Genomic DNA, 16,493 nt, shown 5'->3' with positions numbered 1-16,493 from the left:
TCCCTAGGTCAGTCTGGGGTGGCACTGGATACTCGGCATGGCTAGACCATCCTTCTGGAACCAAATTCAAAACTTGGAAAAGCTAAGTAGGGAAGACCGTGTTGAGATGACAGCATGGTGGATCAATAGCTTTGTTCTTTTTGAGCATGATGTAAAGGACTCTTCTTCTATTCCATGATCATTTCTCTGCTACTAATATAACTATTAATTAATCTAACTGATCAACATCTAACTCAAAGCCAAGTTACATGTGACTTCACATAGGGCAAAGTTGAAAGTGCAGAAATCTATAGAAAAACTTACGCAATATTAGTGTGGGGAGAACGACCCCACTGGAGCCTTTGATATGAATATTATTCTACTCTTCCATTAAATAGCTTTACATTGAGCTAAACTTCTCTCTGCCTCTGTGGCCTGATCCATAATCAGTACCCAATATTAGGAGAGGATGAAATGACAAATGTCATAGCATAACAGGTCTTCCATTTTTATCCGGATCTGTGAGAAGAAGGTCTATCTGGCGTGCAAAAGGCCTGCCCAGGTTTGAATCCTCACTTTGCCATTTAAGAGTTTGTCATCTTTAAGTTCCTTACTTAGCCCCAAGGTTCTTAGATACAATGGCCATGCCTGTACCATGTTGACTACATAATAGTTAAGTGATAAACACTCAGATTCCACTGCCTGTCACTGAAATTCTCACACAATGAGTCTCAGATGCAACCTCAACAACTATGCTTCGATCTCTCTCTGAGAAGAATCAGAACCTGCTGCCCTCCCTTGAGAGTCTCAAAGTCACCTTACATGGAATGCCAACGGTGGTGCCCACTGCCGGTCCTAGTGCTTGGTAAAGGGCAATCTCCAACTGCACTGCCATCACTGGCCCCAAACCCAGGGCAAAGGAGTCACCCACAGTGAGTTCATCCTTGAATGCAGATACTGCTTCCTAAGAATTTTGTCTTGTGTTGCAATTTTAGCTACAAACTGAATCAAAAGCAATTGACAGCTCCAGCTCCTGGTCTTCCTTATCTCCCTTAATCTCCACAAATAATCCAATACCTCTGCCCAAGCCTCTGGGACTCAAGAGGAGTTGTTTCATTGAACCTCTCTACCGTAAATTTCAAGGGTAGATCTATTCCAGGTAGCTTCTAATCTCTGATTTCTCTGACACTTTGGGGCAAAGTTCAAGAGCAAGGGCCCAGTCACTTCCAGAGGTTTCAGGGTATGGACAGAACAGAAGCTGCAGGAGCAATAGGCTTTTCAACTAGCTCAACTCACGTCTGTATCTTGCCTTTCCCCATCTGGTTTGCCTAGGATGTGTGCACAATGCAAAGTTACCACAAGAAATATACTCCCTCCCACTGTTGGTTCTAGATGATACATAACCATTTGCAATTACAAACCTTAGGTGGCATAGAATAAGACTTACCTAACATATTTATGCAGAAGACAGCTATGTGGAAACCGGGGAGCTTTGTGAAACAGCATAGAGTACAATCTCTTATTTCTTTCCTCCCTCCTATCCTTCCTTCCAACAGCATCTGTTATTCCATAAACTCACTGAAACCTTTCCAACCAGAATATTATTTCTTGGCCCTATATGTCAAAGAAAATGTGTCCTGTAACTCCTATGGTAAAATGAAAGGGAGAGAGAGAGAGAAACACTGACTTGTGAACCATGCTCTGGTTTCCAATGCTGAAGCAGGTAATAAAGATTAGGAAATCAGGTTTGCTCTAAATGACATGACAATGACAAATGATGCTTCACTTTCACAGTTGAGGGTGGTAAGTCAAGGGTGGAAATGAGTTGGGGAAGGGGTGATCAAGAGTAATCAGAATTAGGAAAAACAAAGAGGAATGCTTTCTTTTGAAAAGTAGAGCTATTGCTCAATTATAAACAGGAGAAGCCGTAGGAGTGTGGAACTAAAACTACCAGCCAAGTCTCTCCAGAAGACTCCGTCTGAGGAAAGCCACACATGATGTGAAATCTCCTGACCTCTAAGTGCTTGTCATAATTTTTTTTTAATTCAATAGGAACTGGTCTGGCCAAAGATAATATGCCACTAGCTAACCATTTGTATACTCAGACAGTGGCTGGATGCCAAAGCTCTTTCCCTCTTTCCCAGGTGCTCAACTGGCCTACATTTCTCTATTCCTCAGAACTAGGTAAGAACCAATGACAGTTCTAGACAATCAGAAGCACAGAGAAGGAATACCTACCTTTGAGCAGCACTGTCTTAACAAAGCCATCTGTGTCTCCTCTTGTCTTTGCCTACTGGATGCCTACAACACTGAGGCCACAGGGCAAATGAGAAAGAGCTTTGGACCCTGAATGACCAGATAGGAGAGGAGCAACTCACTACCAAGGAGCAAAACTTTGGATTGTGATTTGGAAAAAGCAAGCAGGCATTGTGATTTTTTTTTATAGTCTAATAATTCACCAAACCTCTTCAGCTTCTTTGATACAATTTCTAGGATCCATCACCTTTGGCTTTGGAAAACAGTGACCCTGCGATGTTTTTACTTCAAATGTGTTTGGGAAGTCTTCCCCTACCCATGTTTGGCTTTAATTCTGATTAGATTCGTCCAAACTACAAATGGAAAGTTCTTCACTTTTTTCCTCTCCTAGTCAAGTTTATCTTTAATTCCAATTATCTTGGTCTCCCATGCCTGTTGAGATTAGGTTTGGGTTTTTTCTTTCTTTTTTTTTTTTTTCAATCGCTTAGTGACAGAAATTATGAAAGTGAACAAACACGTTGGAAAACCTTCCCAAAGAACAACTTCTTCTTTTCAACCCACAAAATACCCCCCAAACAAAGTGAATACATCTAGTTAAATCCCTTCTATAAACCCTTGCTCACTGCTCTCTCTTTCACTTAGCGTGACCCCCCTCATCCTGGGAAACTTCATTATTAGAAAGGAAACAGTTGAACTTAAAATTGATTAAAACGCAGAAAGTGATCAAAAAATTGATTAAGACCTTAAAAGATGACTCAAAGCTACATTGGAAAGAAATCATGATGGAAAAGGAGACGTCCATGAAGATGCACCCTGTTTATAAACTGGTTTGTTGAATGCTTCACTTCTTTGTACAACTAGTTGAATAAAATTAATATATAGAATTTCAAAAAGAAATACAGAAGAAAACTGGAGAAGTCCGAAGCCCTTAAGAAGCCCAGATTCAACATCTTTTGTTCCACAGATAACATTCCAAGGTTTTAGATATGTCTTATAGATACACATATATTTTGTTAGAAGAAGAGAAAAAGAAACTGAAGACCATGCACCAATATGGCACTGGAAATCAGGAGAAAACATGCACAGTAAGGAAATAAGATTCATTCCCCTAGACAAGGACAGATATGTGCCAAGAGAAGCTGTCCAGGTGGGGGGCTGGGAGGGGGGGTGGGGGAGAGTAAAGGCACCTGAAAGCCTAGCGAAGGCGTTGGAAACAGTTAAGGAAAGCTAATCGCTTTTTTTTCCCCATTCACTTTTTACCCAGTAGGATTTAATTAAGTATACTTTAATTAAAATTTAATCAAGCTTTCTGTTGCTGTAGATAATCACTGCTGAAAATTGTAATAACCAGTATTTCCTAAAAGCCCTCGAATAAAGCTACGTTATAATGAAAAAAAATATTTGTTCAGTGGTGATGTATTCTGGCACTTTTCAAAAGTGGGAGATGGATATTGAGGAACAGTGAAATGATTACACAAAAGAGATCATAAAAAGAAATCTGTGAACAAACATAGGAGGGTGGCTTGGGGAAAGAAGTGATCTGTAAAATCAGGGAATTGCTCAAAGAAGCCTTGTTCAATTCAAAATCACAGTGAGCCTTCTATGCAAGTCACCAAGAAGTGAGCAGTTCTTCAAAGGCTATCACCTATTCTCCTCAGTCCTTCACTCTGTTCTTTCAATACATTCATAGACAGATACCCTGCCGGGGACAGACAGTGGCCCAACTACGGAGCTGATCTTCCCAAATGCGCAGTCTTAACTGGGATGTACGAAAACTAGATATTTGTGGTTTTCTCCAACATGGCGGAGGTTGTTGACTGAGCATGTTATGACCCAAGGGAACATAAATTATGTGACCGAGCTTAAGTGGAGAAATCCTTTGCTGATCCTTTGAGTTGGTGTTTGATCCTCCATCCACATTATATGGCCAATGGAGTTTTTGCACTCTCCATTCCTCCCATAAAGCATAATGCCTGGGCTTTGTGACGGCTGTTCCTATCCCTCGGGCCCCTGGTTATGTTCTGCTTGGAACATATAAGGCTGTCCTGAAAAGTTAACTTTCCCCCAAAGACAACAACATTCCCAGGTTTTGACATCCATTCCAAAAGCAACATCTTGATATTTTATTTTTGGTGCCAGTACTGGGGCTTGAGCTGAGCTCCTTTGCTCAAAGCTAGTGCTCTACCTCTTGAGCCACAGCTCCATTTCCAGCTTTTCTTGTTGTTGTTAATTGGAGATAAGAGTCTCCAAGGAGACTACCTGGGCTGGCTTTGATCCTTGATCCTTAGATTTCAGCCTCTTGAGTTAGGATTACAGGCATGAGCCACCGGTGCCCAGCAAGGACAATTTTTGACACCCTTAGCAAAGTTTGATGAATCAGAACTTTTAGAAGACTATGTGTTCAAGTTGGTTAACTTTCTTATTCAACTTAAGGTTGGAAACGATTTTGGAAATGCCTGCAGATTTCTCTAAGAATAAGAATCTTATAGTGGGTCTCAAACTCACTCTTCTGAAATCCATATCAATTTGACCATTTTACAAATACAGAATTATCAGACCAGTTTAATGAGAAATGAACCCAGGCCAACCTGTTTGTTTCTAAAATTAGGATTTTACTATGACCTCTTTCCCTTGACATTCACATTGAAAGGGAAAAAAAGAAACAGAAAATAGAGACTATCTGGTTGAGACTTTTACCAAATATGTTTATATTTTTTCCTACAATATTGTGCTGCCTAAGTCATTCTGAAAACAGAATTGTCCTTGCTGCCCTTGGTTCAGGTGTCCAACTGCTCCTTCCAGGGCAATTCAAAATTCACTTAAGTTCAACGCTGCAAAGTTCACCTACAGATGAAACAGCAGTCTGGTAGAGAGATGCGACGGCTGTCATCCATTCTATCGTTTCCCATTTTTCTTTCTCAGCCAAAAGAAACCGAGCCACAATCTCGTATGCAGGAAGAGGAAACTGCTGTGTCATGAAGAAATACGGGCAGGCTCCAAGACACTGCCTATGTTGTACCTGGTGTTCTACCTGGTGCTCTAAGGCTGACCTAATGTGAACAGGTGCCATTCTAATATGCTAGGTTATACTGTTATTTCCATGCTGATAACTTTTTTTTGTCAGTCACAGGGCTTGAACTCAGAGCCTAGGGGTTGTCCCTGAGCTCATTTTGCTCGAGGCTAGCACTGTACAACTTTGCACCACAGTGCCACTTCCAGTTTCCTGGTGATTCCTTGGAGATAAGAGTCTTCTCACAAACTTTCCTGCCTGGGCTTGTTTTGAACCATATTCCTCAGATCTCAGCCTCCTGAGTAGCCAGGACTACAGACTTGAGCCACCAGCACCTGGCTTAAGATAGCTCTTTAAAAATGTTAATGGGAACAGACCAAAAAAAAGGGGTTTCTTTAGTGGATTGAGTGCTGTGGATAGAACTCAGGGTTTTGAGCCCCATGAATGAGGCTGTGCAAAAAGGAACTTTCCTACAAAGGAAAGATAACAGCAGACCCATCTTTCTACACAGCTTCCAAGAGGAAGTGGAAAAGTGTGAATATGATTCGCAAATTCTGATGAATCAGAATCAGCCTTGGTCAAAGGCTGGTCCTAAAGTCCCTCCTGCTATGGAAAGATCTAGAATGTGGGTAAAAGGACAGAAACCCAGACAGAACCTATGCTGAATACTTTACAGGCTTTTCCACTTATTTATGGCATGAACCCTTCCAGATATTGTTATGGGGTTGTAAATCCTATTTTATAAATGAGAAAACAGAGGATTGATCACAGAGCACACCAAAAACAAAAGATACAGAATGCAGGATTTTCTACCCTCAACCCTTTATCACAGTCATTCTCTTCTCCCAGGCCTCCTAGCTGGTCCACAATTAAGTCCCCATTCACACACAAGCACACACACACAAGACACACGCATACACAACACACATGCACTCCTCCACCCAATAACCTTAAGCTCATCCTCCAAGTGCATTCGAAAATCACTGTTTGTAACCAATAATACAAATGAAGTCAGGGAGGTAAATAAGAATATACTCTGTGGTTGGTGAAATAAGACAAAATGAATCAAGGAGACCAGATGGAAGGGGGGATGGGGAGACTCATAGTAATTGAAGAGTAGATCAGTCCTGAGCCTTCTCGGGTTAAAGGATGACTTCCATGGTATGTGGGAATGAAGGGAAGTGAAATAGTGGGATGTGGCCCCAATAAGGAGTAGGACCCTCCACTCAGCCCACCACACCCGATACACCAAGACAGCCACAAAGGTAGTCTAACGACATAATCCATCTGGCTATCTTTTTTCATTTAGGGAAATCAGATTTAGAGAGTCTAAGCTACCAACTTAGAACTAAGAAAGATAGTCACTGACTCCAGCAAGGGCAATTTCCATATCTTAGGCTCTAGGGCCCCTTGAAGAATAACAAATTGCTTACAATTCTTCCTCCAACCAACTCCTCAGGCAATAAAGTATTGACCAAACAGTCTATTTATGGGCAACCACTTCGTCAAAATTCTACATGTTTCTCAAGGGTAAGCATTTTATCTTCCTTCCATTTTCAGCCCTCAATGCACAAACATGTGGCACCAAGTATGCACATAGATGGTTGTTGCCAATTAAAAGAACTAGCATACATCATGTAATATGCTGTCTTCATTTAAGTTAGTCAAAGACCCTTGATTTATAAAAACTATGTCTGTAAATGTACTATCATGCATCATAATTATGCAAATCTCAAACCACATGTGATTTAATATAGAGTATGATGGAAATATAGGTCTTAAATCACTAAATTCTCCATGACTCAAAACTTTTCATTGTACCTTAAATTATAAGAAAATAAGCTAAAACACAAGGGTAAGTAGAAATGACTATAAACAAAGGGGTAGAGTAATAATCTCTGATGTGACAAAGACTATGTTGCTCCAGACTTCCTTCTCGGTGTTTTATAAGTAGCATGACTTTTCATTCACACAAGTCTATTTAGTCAGCATTATTAACAGCCCCACTCTTCAGATGTGGAGCAGAGGTCAGGAGAGGCTAAGCAATCTGCCCAATGGCTTCTCTCCAGCAAGTGGTAGAGTGAAGATTTAAACCCAAGTCTTAAGACTTGGCAGTCGATTTCACAGTTATTGCTCTTGACTGAGAACCTAGGCCACTGGGTTCCACATGCCATTGAGCTTGAAGCTCTCAGGGTGAGTTGGTCAGATGTACTTACTTCGCAGAAAGTAAGTAAATCTAAACGATAGTAAAAAGCCGTGATCAACTAAAAAGAACAAATCTATAAGTATATAAATTTAACATACATTGCCTGATCTGGTAACACATTCCTGAAATCTCAGAACTCACTCATACTTAGGAGGTTGAAGCTGAAGATCTCAAGTTCAAGGCCAACCCATTGTCTCAAAATCAAATAAGCAAACAAAAAAGAACATGATTATAAAACATAATTCCAAAATCAAGTAAGAGACTGATATGGAAAGAATTGAAGATGTTTTATTCTTACTATGAAAGATCTACAGATCATTGTAAAAAAAATAAAAAGAAAATATAATAAAACACAAACAATCCCTCCCTAAGTCTAAGTCTCAGTACCAAAACATTATTACTAGTATTATTGGAGTTTGGTTTGTTTGGGGTTGTTGTTTGTTTGTTGGGGTTTTTTCTTTAGCCTTTTTTTTTGTTTGTTTTTTGCTTATTTTATTTCTTTAATTTAATTTATGTATATCTAGTTTCAGAAACTTCCAATGCATTTATAAGCTCAGGAACAGTTTTTCTTTCTTTTCTTTTTTTAAATATAGAAATGTTCTCATGCCATTTGTACTGCTTTATCGCTTGCTTCTTTTCTTGCGCTATATTGCACATTTTTCACACAGCCTATCTCCTCTCCCTTTGTCCTATTTTTCTATCTTGTCTTTAAGACTTATAGGACTATTAAATCAGAGTACCACAATCTCCCTAATGATGAATGGATATTTAAGTCATGTCTAGCAGAGGGGATGTATTACTATTATTACAAATACCGTAGAGAAGTGCCCATATCTTAAGTAACTATGGAAATAAATTTATAGAGAGGAAATTGGTGTCAAAAGAGTATTATGCCTTTTCTTTCTTCACACATAGAACCAAAACCCTCCAAAATAAAAATCACAGCAATCTGTACTTCTACAAATAACAACAATGTGTTTACCCCAGTCCAATAATTCTGGATTTATCTTTTTAGTCACTGAGTGACAATTGAGTGGGAAGTGGGCAGTGGTGGGGGAGGAAAGATTTTTACTTTTTGCCACAATTCATAATTATTCAGTCAGATGAAGCTGAACATTTTTTTGCGTGTTTATTGGACATTTAGTCTCTCTCTCAGGAAGGATTTGTCTGAGTCTTATCCATGTTTCTACTAAATTTCTTGTCTTTCTCCTATCAGCTATCAAAGTGCTCTGTAGATGAACAAAATCGATCCTGTCTTAGTAAAATATTCTGCAATATGTATTCTCCACTGCATTGTTTATCTTTTGATGGTGCTCAGGGTGATTCTGAACAACCCATAAATGCTTATTTAACCAAATATCCTAAAAGTGAACATGTCTCTTTCTTCTGAAAACAAAAAAAAGAAAGAAAGAACAACAACTTGGCTATGAGCAGGGCTTAGACCAAGCTCCTGGAACTTTCTAGGCCTTTAGCTGAGTGTGCACATGTGCTTTTGTGGAGGGTGCCCAGGAAAAGGTTCTTCGGACTTGAAATCAAACATGAACTTTGTAGACCTAACCTCCAATCAGGGACACATTTTAGCATAAGTTCAAACATGTGCCTAGAAGAATAATTGATAAAAAGGGCTAAACCTGTGCCCGTGGTCTCCAATTAATGGACTGGCAGCTCACCAGCTTGCTGGGATGTAATCATGAGCACAGCCAGCCATTTGGTTTCTAGGTCATGAAAAGATATTTTGTAATCCAAATGGACAGCATTTCTGTGCCACCTGAACCACCTGGGCTAGACGTGGTTTGAATGTCACTGAAGACCAAGCAGGGGGCAGCGGGGGGGGGGGGGAGGGGGGCAGCAGCAAGGCCAGCCATCCTCCTCCAGAAGAGGAACGCCCCCTCTTCCCCTCCGTGACCTGTCTCCTTTCAAACCTGACAGCTGGACATTTGGCTTGGAGATAAAAGACCTGCAGAAAGTAAAGCCTTTAAAACTTGGCCATGTGGTCCTAATCTCAGGTTCCTAGGGAATAGCAGAACCAAACACAAAGACAGGTATTGGAAATGGCTGATACGAATATGTTTCCTGTTCTGTGGCGCCCTGGCCATGTCTAGAGGTCTGGACTTCAGCAGTTGCAAGGAGGAGCGGACTCTTTGCATTCATTCTGAATTTTCCACTCGAAGTAGAAGGGTCCTTCGGTCTTCCTTTACACAAGGGGGCAAGGAAATGACAGGCAGAGACCAAAAAAAGAATATAGGACCCCCTCTTAAGATCGCTGGCATGTAAATGGCCATAGGGATCAAAGAAAGGGCCAGAAAAATGAGGGGAAAAAATATGAATTTGAGAGTTAGTAGATTAAAATATTAAATTTCAGTCTTTTAGAAAGTGCCTGGATAATCTTCAAGTTGTCAGTTCTTTGGAAGTAAAAGAGAAAAAAAATAACGTAATTCTTGCTGCTGTCAACATTTTAAAATGTTTTTATACGTGGATTTTTATTCTTTTTAAGTAGCCATACAAAGGAGCTAATCAGTTTATAAGGATAATGCATCTTGCTAGTTTTGGGAGAACTTGCCAGGTGGCTGGAGATACGGCTCCCTGGTGGAATACTTTTCTAACACGTGTGAGGCCCCTGAGTTCAAACTGAAGTATAAACAGAAAGGAAAAATAATCTGGTATGTCACACCCCTCAAATGAGGGAGAAAAAGTAACCACCAAAACCTCAAATAATAATGACAGTTATGGCAGTGTCACTGTAATTTTGACTCTCAGAACTAAGGTTCAAAATAAAACAATAAAATAGTGGGGAAGGGATATATTTAAATAAGTAAACATTTTTTTTTGTCCACCGTGGGGCTTGAACTCAGGGCCTGGGCACTGTCCCTGAGCTTTCTTCACTCAGGGCTAGCACTCTACCACATTGAGCCGTTGTACCACTTCCAGTTTTCAGGTGGTTAATAGGAGATAAGAGTCTCACGGACTTTTTTTTTTTTTTAACTAGGGCTGGCTTTGAACAGCAATCCTCAGATCTCAGCCTCCTGAGTTGCCAGGATTACAAGCATGAGCCACTGGCACCCAGCTACACAAAAAAATTTAACTGAGGTTTAATTTAGAGTGAAATTTATGGATCTCATGTACAAATAGGCTCAATCTTCTTTTTAGATTCATAATCTAAACAGATACACAGGCTGGCTGTGGAAGTGAGCATGTGCATGAACATACCCCAGGCCCTGGGTTCAAATGGTGAAATGGGTCCTTGGGGTGGGGGGCGGGGGAGGAATGAGTGAAATAGAGAGTCAACAGAAAGTGAATATACTAAAGTGTTTTATGTGAACGTATGGAGCCTGTTTATTGTTTTACGAAGAAGGAAGAGGACGGGGGAGAGAGATGGGTGGTGATTTTGATGAGGGTACGTCTATGTATGGAAATGTCACAAAATTGCCCTAGTATGAAAAATATTTTTTTAATCTTGAAGAGATAAAACCAGCTAGGATGTAGCATGGCCTGGGTTCCAAACTCCAGGCTGCTGCTAGGACAGACTGGTTACCAACACCCTCTTCATCTGAGTGGGACCCAGCCTATTTCTGCCCAGGGTCTACACAGCGCTATGATACCTAAGAGCTCCGGAGGACTCCACGGGACCGCGTCCAGATCATAAAGCTGTGAGGAGCACTCCAAAATGAGTGTGTGTACGAGGTGAGCTCCAAATTTAATTTATTTTATGCTGATGATGTTTAGTATGGATCTTTGAAAATTGGAAGCTCAGCTGTTTAGGATTTGCTTTGTTGGTTTTGCCATAATTAATGGTAGTGTCTTTCTGGAAAGAAAACAACACTGAAAAGCCATGTAGACAGAAATGATCCATTCAAATGATCCATTCTCTCTGGCCCTGAGTCTGAAATGAATGAGAATTCTTCAACCTCCCAGAGATCCGAGCATGGGAGAGTGAACGGGAAGGGAAGCTGGCCCCTCCTGGACATGGAAAGACAAAGAACACGAGACCCAGTCCAAGCACCAAACCGGCCAGAGGTCAGGATAGAGTGGGCAGCTTGTGAAGAGGAGCCAGAATGACTGGACTTCAAACAAGACCCTCAAACACTTCCAATAATCCAGAGATACCCAATGTACATCCTTCCAGAATGGCCTTTCATTTTCACTAAATGGTTATTAATGATTTTCTCCTCCAGTAAAGTACTCAATCCTTTTCAATGGCCACAAAGGGTCCCTAGTCAGCAGTTGTAGTATAACAAGCGCTTGAAAAATAAACAATTTGAAGTGACTTGACACAAAAGTACCTGGCATGGACTTGTGTAGATTCTCAAGAAGTTTTGACCAAGGGAGATGAAATTCACAATTTCACTTCCTACAGGAAGAAGATAATGGCCAGAAGAAATTATCAGGAGGCTGACGGATAGTGGATCAAAGCAAGCCTTGCCAGACAAATCTGAGATTCTTCTGCCCAATTAACCAGCAGAAAGCAAAAGTGGAGGCATGGCTCAAGTGACAGAAAGCTAGCACTGAATAAAAAAGCTAAGCAAGAACATGAGGCCCTAAAGTTCAAGTCCCAATACTGGCGAAAAAGAAAGCCATGTGGATATGGATGATATGCTCTGTTTTATTTCTTTTTACTCCTATTCCTTCTGGTCAAGTGCCACAGGCTGTAATCACAAGGTAACACCTGCTGCACATCCTATAGAGGTGCTTTCTCATATCATAGAGTACCTCTCCATTAGTGCAAATTAATGATGTATTGTTCTCGGTTTTCATTCCCCTCTGTATAAAATTAAAACTAACTAAATAAAATAGCACTTGGAACACTCCATAAGGAAACCATTTAGCTTAAAACTGTCAATGTTTATCCCAGACATTTCTTCACTATGATTTTGCTCTGTGACTCTGTCTTGATTTTTTTTGTAGCTAAAATAAAGTTTATAAAACAAAAATCTCAGCTTATTTCTCCAAAAATTTCACCAGATTGCCTCAACCCAAAAATATTTTCAAAAATATTCCCAAACTCTATGTCCCATCAAATTGGCAGCTCAGCTTAGACTTGCTTCTTGCATCGCTATGAAACTGCATCGTGTGCAAACATCTGCCATCCTCATTCATCCTTAATCTTGTTTTAGAGAGCAAACATTTCAGCTTACAGATTGTGTGTGTGCGTGTGACACACAGAGCTCTCCATTAGCTGTTTCTTTCCAGGCTGGCACTATACCACTTGAGCCACACCTCTACTTCCAGATTTTTGGTGGTTCCTTGGAACTAAAATGTCTCTCAGGCTTGTCTGCCCAGGATGGCTTCCAATTATCATCCTCAGACCTCAGCCTCCTGAGTAGCTAGTACAGGCATGAGCTGCTAGTCCCCAGCTAGCTTACTGATTTTCACAGAAGACTGGAACAATGAAAGGATGCGCTCCTGTAAGCACCCTCAGCCATCCAAAGCAGCAGCTAGTTCACTCTATTTGTGAGCTTCTTTCAAAGTCCTTTGAGCCATGCATCTACTCTGATGCCTTCCTTCAGGTTCTCACACAGTCTCTTATCTTTGCCCGTTCTGTCCCCACACCATGTTCCATTATCATTTGGGTTTTTTTTTTTTGGTTTTTGGTTGGTTTTTTGTTGTTGTTTTTTGCCAGTCCTGGGCCTTGGACTCAGGGCCTGAGCACTGTCCCTGGCTTCTTTTTGCTCAAGGCTAGCACTCTACCTCTTGAGCCACAGCGCCACTTCTGGCCGTTTTCTATATATGTGGTGCTGAGGAATCGAACCCAGGGCTTCATGTATGGAAGGCAAGCACTCTTGCCTCTAGGCCATATCCCCCGCCCCTCCCCGCCGCACGCACTGTGGTTCGTTTATCCTGTCCAACCTTTGCTGGCTACCCGCATTGTCGTTTATACTGTCCAACCTTTGCTGGCTGCCTAACCAAAGACTTCCAATGGGAGATTAGCCTTCTGGAGCCACAGATCTGCTCAGCTTCACTTCTGCTCCATTATGTCTCAGTATATAGCCACAGGTGGCCTCAAACTAGGGATTCTCCTTTCTCTGCCTCTCCTGTGCTGGGGTCATATGCATGCCCCATCATTCTCACACTCATGCCTTGAGACGGCCTCCTTATTCCATATCGACCTCCAGTTAGTCCTGAGTGACTCCTCCCATCAATAAACCTCAGTTCTCCCAAAGTTGTGCCCTCTGCCATGTTTTCATTTCCTTCTGAGATGATACATTTCCACAGGGCACCCTTCACTCTTTCAACTTTGGCTCACTAGTCACCATGCCCAAAGTGGTGGCTGGTAAGCTTACGGCTGTCCTCCCGGGGCAAGGGCCATCATCTAATATTTTATAAACACAGGGTTCCCTATCACAATCTGATATATACCGCATCCAAAATGGAGCCCAACATCCTTTGTCTATCCCACCATCTTTCCATTCTTCCCAACCGTGAAAGTTAGGAGAGAGGAAGCTTCTCGCTCTCCTTCCATATCCACATGCACATCCACACCTCCGAGGAATCCACTTCCCACATTTCTTTCAGGTAGCTCTGCTCCCTGACTCCCCACACTGCCATGCCCAGTGTGAAGCTCTTTTTTTTTTTATTGTCAAACTGATGTACAGAGAGGTTACAGTTTCATATGTTAGGCATTGGATACATTTCTTGTACTGTTCTCGTTCCCCCTTCCCCCCCCTCCCCCTTTCCCTTTCTTCCCATGAGTTGTTCAGTAGATTTACAACTGAACGGTTTTGCAAGTATTGCTTTTGCAATCATTTGTATTTTTTACTCTGTGTCTCTCGATTTTGGTATTCCCTTTCAGTTTCCTAGTTCTAATACCAGTATACAAGGTTTCCAATGTACTCAGATCAGATACAGAGATAGTGCAGGTACAACCACAGAAAGGAGATACAAGAGGATCATCAACAATAGAAGCTACGGTTTCACATCACATGTTGAAAGTAATTACAACAGTGATATAACAGTCATTTCCATAACATGGAGCTCATTTCACTTAGCATCATCTTTTGTGTTCATAAGGGCATAGCTATTGGGCTCTTGTGGAAGGACTTGGAAAAAATTATACTAAGTGAAGTGAGCCAGACCCAAAGAAACATGGACTCTATGGTCTCCCTTATAGGGAATAATTCTCCCAGGTTTAGGCAAGTCACAGCAGAGGATCACAGTGTGAAGCTCTTAAGACTCCCTCCCTTACCATTAGGAAGGACTCCTAAGTGGTCTCCTACACTTGAAATCCATCATGCTCTCAGAATTCTCCAAACACAAATTCAGTTATGACATCTCCTTTGCCTTTCCAATGCCCATAAGGACCAAGTTCAAACACTTTAGGAATGATATCTAAAACTTTCTCTGACTTACTCTAACTTACCTTCACATACCCAGAATTCCACTTGCCCTTGTCGCGTCCGACAAACATTCTACATGAACACAGGTGTCTGGTGAGTCACTCACCTCCTCCATCCTCATCTTCATATTTCTGCATTTACTCTTAAGAATAATCCACAGGTAGGCTTTTTTAGCCTTTAAATGCACAGTAGAAATTGTCTTTTCTTTTTCAATGTAAATCATTAGTATTCATATATGGCATTCATGATTAATTTGATGGCTATTCAGACTATGATGGTTAACTTCATGGGTCAGCTTGACTGAGGCACGAGTGCCCCGGTATCTGATCAAACCCTATGTCAAAGGTATGTGTTTCTGCATGAGATTAACATTTGAATTGATAAACTAGGTAAAGAGGGTTGCTCATTCTGTGTGATGGAGGCCTTACTAGAATGCAAAGCTAATTTACTTTCTCCACCTGACACCTTCAAGCTGGGTCATCCATTTTCTCCCACTTCAGACCTGGAGCCATTGAAATCTACATTGCCAGCTTTCCTGAGGCCGGACTTCTCATCCTTCATAAGCATATGAACCGCTACCTCATTTAAAATCGCTCCCTTCGCCCTCTACGCAGGTGTGCATGCCTGCACACAGACACAATTAAAAATGGTGTCACATACACACTTAGAAAATCTTAGTTGCATGGAGGTCCTAAACCATTTCTCAGTTATAGGCTCTTTAGCTAGCTTCCAATTTTTTACTATTATAAATATCACTGCAATGAACATTTTTTTAATCCATGGTTGTCATTGTCTTTTTAATAATTACCTTAGGATAAATTCCCAGGAGTGGGACTGCTGAGTCAAAGTGTGTGGAAATTTTATGGTTCATTACAACTCTTGCCAAATTGCTTTTCCAAGAGACTACAAATTCCATAACCACCACACCAGAGATCTGACAATTTCCCTAACTTTGGCTTAAAGAGTTTAAAGACAAAATCTATTACTCACTTGAAACATGTAAAATACTGCCTCATTACTATTGTAATTTGCATTCCTTTTATTACAAACAGGCTTAATTTCTTTCCAATGTTTAATGTCTAGCCACGTGCCCTGTCCACTTATCAATGTGGCCTTTCTTATGCACTGATGAAAAAATTTGTTATAAAATTTAAACCTTTGTCATATTTGATGTTTCCTTGATCTGCTTTACTGTTTGCTTTGTGCTACATTATCATTTGCTTTCTGTAGAAACCTAATACATCTATAAAGACACTGCTCATTTCTTCCTTCACGGTAGGCTAAACAGTCAAGATGAAGACAATCACAAGGTCTCAGTGCGGGTTACCATTTTGAGTCTGGAATCAGAACAATGCACTTTCCCACTGGGTTGCCTATTGTCTGCTATGCAGCCTCCTGAGTAGCTAGGAATACAGGTGTGAGCCACAGATCCTGGTTTGTGTATTGCTTTCTTCACTTCGGGCTTCTGGGAACTGATGACAGGAAATGGGGAAAGAAGCAAGTGGAGAAAGATAGAAGGGGAATAATATCCTCTCTTTCTTTGTTGGCAAGGTTGTTTTGCTGTGGCAACTTTCAGAAACCCAGGGATGTAGGCCCTGTTCAGAGTCCTTTCTTCCAAGGCCAGAGCTCTACTGGGTCCTCAAGGACTCAATGTCATGACAGCTTCCCACACATGCTATCCTTTGACGTCTCTATGTCCTATTGATTCCAT

At 41.1% G+C, this 16,493-nt stretch overlaps 1 protein-coding gene across 2 annotated transcripts in view; it reads right to left on the bottom strand.

Annotated features, from left to right (window-relative positions):
* Pid1 (phosphotyrosine interaction domain containing 1) overlaps nucleotides 1–16,493 on the bottom strand; it is a 219,983-nt gene that overhangs the window by 153,962 nt on the left and 49,528 nt on the right. Inside the window, exon 1 of one of the 2 annotated variants that reach the window (XM_048344598.1) lies at nucleotides 7,550–7,845. The exons of the other annotated variant lie outside the window; for it this stretch is intronic. The gene's annotated coding sequence lies outside the window, so the exon portion shown is untranslated. Of the gene's footprint in view, nucleotides 1–7,549; nucleotides 7,846–16,493 lie in introns of those variants that run through there. 2 annotated transcript variants of the gene reach the window in all.

The sequence above is a fragment of the Perognathus longimembris genome, chromosome 4 (genome assembly GCF_023159225.1).
Source record: "Perognathus longimembris pacificus isolate PPM17 chromosome 4, ASM2315922v1, whole genome shotgun sequence".
NCBI lineage: Eukaryota > Metazoa > Chordata > Mammalia > Rodentia > Heteromyidae > Perognathus > Perognathus longimembris.
Note: the sequence above shows the minus strand (reverse complement) of the source record. Positions and strands in the feature narration are given on the sequence as shown.